This window comes from Alnus glutinosa, chromosome 4, assembly GCF_958979055.1.
Source record: "Alnus glutinosa chromosome 4, dhAlnGlut1.1, whole genome shotgun sequence".
Lineage (NCBI taxonomy): Eukaryota > Viridiplantae > Streptophyta > Magnoliopsida > Fagales > Betulaceae > Alnus > Alnus glutinosa.
Window position 1 is genome coordinate 22,538,435 of NC_084889.1, and position 5,553 is coordinate 22,543,987.

The window sequence follows — 5,553 nt, forward strand, 5'->3', positions numbered from 1 at the left end:
GACGTTCTTGTAAAACCCTAACCCTCCAAAAGCAAACTCTCTCTCTCTCTGAAATCTTGTTACACACACCTGTCCATAGAAGGAGGCCCGATCTACCTCCTAAACAGATCAGTTCCTGTAAACAACCCATTCCAAATTCAATACAATCCAGTATTATTCATTGACTAGACTAAGCCCAATTCTCTTCAATGCCTTATTACAAGATAAACCGGGCATTTATAACTAGACTAAGCCCAAACTGAATAACAGAAATATAACAACTAACCCACTTCACTATAACAGCCCTAACCAGCATAATCCCACTAGCCAATCACTGCTTGCCATGTCAAATGCCCATCCGAATCCCCTCAGATTTTAATGGTGCGTTTGGGTATTGAATTTTGAGAATTAGAATTGAATTCTAATTCTATTTACAAATATCGAGGTAAGAAATTGTGTTTGGGTGTTGAATTTTGAGATTGAAAAATATTATATTTTAATGGTAAGAAATGATTAATAGTTTAAAAAGTTGTGTATAATGATTGGTATTTTGAAAAGTTGTGTGAAATAATAATTTAAATAATAATAATTTATTATATATTGATTATTTAATTAAAAATAAATAAATAATATTTTTTTAAAAAAATAATTGAAATCAAAATTAAAAATTAAAAAAAAAAAAAATGAAGCAAGGGTGGGTGGCCCGACCACCCCTAGGCAATGGGGGTGGCCGTGCGCCACCCCCAGAGGAGGTTGGGCCACCCCCGACCCTTGGGGGTGGCCGCGCGGCCATCCCCAGTACTCGGGGGAGGCCGCGCGGCCTTCCCCAAGGGTCAAGGGTGGCCGCGCGGCCACCCCCAGTACTCGGGGGAGGCTGCGCGGCTACCCCCAAGGGTCAGGGGTGGCCGCGCGGCCACCCCCAAGGGTCAGGGGTGGCCGCTCGGCCACCCCCAGTAGTCGGGGGAGGCCGCGCGGCCTCCCCCAAGGGGGTGGCTGCCAGCCGGCAACCACCCCTCTGTTTTTTTTTTTTAATTTCTTTTATTTTTTTTATTTAAATTATTAATATTAATTTCTTTTATTTTATATTGATTTAAATTATTAATATTAATATTTTTTTAGTCAACTTTTTATGCGCTGGGTCCCACCAGGAATCTCAAAATTCGGGTCAAAATCTGGGTTTGTGGGCGGGTGGGTGGGTTTTAGAAAAAACCCGGATTGAATAATTATTCATTTCTGTACCCAAACAGTTCATAAGAAATTTGAGTTTCTTAATTCTCAAATCTGAGCCGTCCCTTACATCCAAGGGATAAAATAGCACCACCTCACCTGCCTTTTTAAACTAAAAAATAGAATAAAAAATTCGTCTAAACTCTAAACTCCAAAATTTTCCCCCCATCTTCATCTTCAGCTCATCCCTCCCCCCAAAATCCACCATATCCAGACGAGTCGACGGATCAGCCACCCAACAGACGCTGAGTGTGACATCGCCGAATCTCGATGTAAATGCTCTCTCTTGCTGAATTTGGCCGAAAACTCTCTCTCTTTCTCTCTCTCAACGGATCTCGTTTCTCTCACCGGAATGTCTCTCTGTCTTGCTGGATCTATCTTGCCGGAGATACTTTTAAGTGTTTTGTTCTCTAATTTCTGGATTAAAAAAAATGTAAAGCATAAAAGACTTTTAAGCATAAATTTCTCTCAGATTTCGTCTCTCTGTCAGTAAGATTGATGTTTGTCTGCATATTTCTCCAAAGAGCTTCAGCCGATTCGAAATATTTGGGCTCCATTTTCGCATCAAGAAGAAGAGGGGCTCCCATTCTAAACCAAGAAGATGTCCGCTTCCTCCGTTTTAGCAAACGAGCTCCATATCGTAAGGTCTCTCTCTGTTTTAGGTTCCTTGATTTGCGTAAACTATGGCGTTGATGATTATATATTACTTGCTGCCTTTGTTGGTATAAATTGTGTGTTTTGCAAGTTCGAATCAGTGGCTTTGTTGGGTATGATATAAAGTTGATATATGTATATTTAAGATGTAGAAATTTCGTTATTGTTGAAAGTTAAAGTGGAGAAAGGGATTTTGGTTGCTTACCAAACCCATGTTGTATTTACCCAGGTTTGTCTTTCACTAATTTTTGGAACGAGGGATTTCAATATGTGAGCAAACATCTGGTTAGAGGTTCCTTTAGAGTGGCAATCATGCTAATTGGTTAACCATGAAAATCTGGTGATGGTGTGTATCTTCATTTTATGCTTGGGCTTCACGAAAGATTCTTCTGTGATATTCATCTCATGCTAATTTGCTCACTAGGTGTTAAAGAGTCAACAACATAGACTTTTAGTGATATCATGTTCTTCCTCTGTTTTCAGGGAAATTTGTTCAATACTCTTTTCTCACATTCACATACAACTATTGCAAGAATGTTCACCTTTATTTTTTTCATCAGATTAAAATTTCATTCCCTTGCCATTATGGGATAAACTATTATCATTACTACATGACTTGTTTTCCTTGTATTTTATTTCAGGTATCATTTGTATAGAGATGAAGATATCTTGGGAACTCTTCATGTCAAGGGTTGGATTGTTCTTGTTAAATGGAGAAAATAGGCTTTCTTGTCCCTGCAATTGCAGACTGTTGTGCTGTTTTGCAATTTTGTTACTTGTACTGAGTTTGACATTTGTTAAAAAGATAGTAATTATGAACTTGATGAGGGATTGCGCTATTTTGTTTCCAAATTGTAGGCTGCAACTCTAATTATATGTTAACATATTACTTTACCAAAAAAAAAAAAAAAACGCATATTACTTTAGAGATGCTCTGGTAACGAAGCAGAAGATGCATAGTTGGGGATATACTGGCCCGAGTCTCTGTCCTTTCTGCTATGGTGCTTTTGAAAGCCGAGAACACCTATTTTTTAGGTGTAGTTTCAGTTCTCGAATCTGGCTTCATTTGATGACTGCTTGTTCTCTGGTCAATGTGCCCTTGGATTGGGAAGATATAATATGTTGGGGTGCAAATGTGTTGCAAGGAAAAGGATTGCGGGCTGCCTTGGGTAGACTAAGCTTGGGGGCCTCGATTTACCACATTTGGCGGCAGAGGAATGATTTGTTGCATCACAATGCTCCAAGGTATGAGGAAGCTATGTTGGTGCAGATTAAATGGGAAATTCGTGTTAGATTGTTGGCCAAAGGCAACTACAAGTGGAAGAATGTGGAGCTTGCCGCTCGGTGGAATTTTTAGTTGTTTTCTTGTTGTGTAGTTGCTGCTCTGTCCTGTAGTATTTAGCCATGAGGTTTGTGTTGTTGGTTGGGTTCAGTTGTGTTGGGTTTGCTGTAGCTAGTGTTTGTTTGTTTGTATAACCTGGAGTTGGTTTGTGTTCCAGTGTTCACTGGAGTGTGTAGTGTTTTGCTGATATATGAAAGCTTTTATTCATAAAAAAAAAAAAAAAACGCATTACATGCGTTAAAAAGAAAAGAATTGTGAATCCTGCATCCAAAATCATTTACACGACACCTTATAAACGATCAATAGAAGGGAAATTAAATTAAAAAAAAAAAAAGTACTCTTATGCCTTCAAACTAAAAGGCATAAGAGTAAAACATAACCATCATAACCCACTAAACTAAGCTAAAAGAAAGCTTCAAATATCCAATACTAACAAAATCAAATTGGAATAAGAAAGCATCTACAACATCAAATTAGAATAAGAAAGCATCTAATCACTGTCTCACAAAAATTACCATTTACACCTTGGTACTAAATAAGACACTTGATCAATTTGAAATTCTTTTAGCAACGATGATAGTTTGGTCTTTATTTTGGAACGTTGTCTTATTTCAAGCTTATGGGTTGATGTATTTTTTGTTCACTGTTATTTTTGCAGACAAATGCGCACTACATACACAGATACACTGTTATGCAGCTTCAAATTAGTGGGACAAAGGTATCCACTGATTTAAGAGGCGTATTACAATGTGCATATTTTCTTTACATTTTTACACAATGTAGGACACTAAAAATCCGGTGTCATTGCACATCAAGTCCCATTAGACAACAAATTAACTCCATTACTTAAGCATCAACTTTCAAGTATTACGTATCTTTCAAAAAACAATACATTAACACAAGATTAAAACAAAAAATAAACTTCAAAGAAGGTACATATTTTGTCCTTCTGTCGTCATCCTCAAAGAGGTACAAACAACCAAAAAAGTTTATAATCCAAGATGAGCTCGTCTATCCGGAGGACGAGAGTCAGATGCTCATCCGACTCTCGTCCTACGTGGCATGAAATTTAATATTATATATATATTTAAAAAAAAAAAATCAAAAACAAAAACTGCTGCACACGTGAAAGCCTTCCCCTTTCCCCCCATTTCTTCCCCCAAATGCCCTAAAATTTTCAAAATCTCCCACGCTGCTGCTGCTCTGTCTCCCCCTCCCACTATCCTCCTTCGCCCACCACCAACCACTTCCTCACCGAACGCACCGGCGACGCCCACCCACGGCACCAGTTCGAAATTCAGCGACGCCCATTGATACAGGCCACGCCCACAGTCCAAAAAAGCACCGCCCACCACCAACCACTTCCTCACCGAACGCACCGGCAACGCCCACCCACGGTACCAGCTCGAAATCCGGCGACGCCCATTGACACAGGCCACGCCCACAGTCCAAAAAAGCACCGCCCACCAAGACGAACGGCCTTTTGACCGGCCAACCGACACCGTCTCTCTCCCCTTTCTCTCTACGGTCCGTCTCTCTCTGACTTATTATTCATGGGTTTTTGAAGTGATTTCTCGGTATGGGTAGTTAAGATATGGGTTTGTTTGAAGTTATTGATGCTTGTGATTTATTTTTGTTCTTGAAGGTTAGATTTTTTTTTTTTTAATTTTTTAATTTTTGGTTTATGAATATGGGGGTGGTTTATTTTTTTTAGAAACAACAGATTTTTTTCCTTAGATTGGTGTTACTTGCTCTAAACACTAAAATATGATGATTATAAGCTGCTCTCATTTCATTGCAAAACGATTTTACATTTTTTTGACCTTTCGACAGAACAATCATTGGATTTTTGTGTTCTCTAAAGCAATATTTTTTAATTGGATTTTTGTTCTTAGTCTCTGAGTTTTGGTACATGGGTATGTGAGATTTTTTTTTGGGTTTGTGTCATCCTGTGGTTGAGACTGAGCCTCTTCTCAAGCTGATCCCACTTGGGAATTTTTGACAGAGTGCTAGATTCTTTGTCTGTTTTCCTGTTTTATGTTCTTTGCATGGGAGATGTGCTTGAGCTTTTCTGTCTTCAACTGGGTTTCTATTGGGTATTCTGTTTAGTTCTGGTATATGTTTTTGCTTTCTTGACATTGAATTGATATAACTTACAAAGAAAACTTGGTCTTGGTTCATTTTCAGCTTGTCTTGGCATAATTAAAGTTTGAATCTTTGGTTCTGGTTCTTTGTCTCTTTACCCTTTATGCGCTTTACATGTGAGCTGTGCCTGAGCTGTTCTATCCTCAATTGGGTTTCTGGGCTTTTATTGGATTCTTTTCAATTTTGGTATGTATTAGCTTTCTTGA

At 38.7% G+C, this 5,553-nt stretch overlaps 1 long non-coding RNA gene across 2 annotated transcripts; it reads left to right on the forward strand.

Annotated features, from left to right (window-relative positions):
• Window positions 1–1,366: 1,366 nt before the first annotated feature.
• LOC133867253 (uncharacterized) lies at window positions 1,367–3,336 on the forward strand. Of its 2 annotated transcripts, none has more exons than XR_009900017.1 (2): window positions 1,367–1,851; window positions 2,502–3,336. It is a non-coding gene; the product is annotated as an uncharacterized LOC133867253 (long non-coding RNA). The 2 variants fall into 2 exon arrangements; XR_009900018.1 differs by having other exon boundaries at window positions 1,367–1,846.
• Window positions 3,337–5,553: the final 2,217 nt, after the last annotated feature.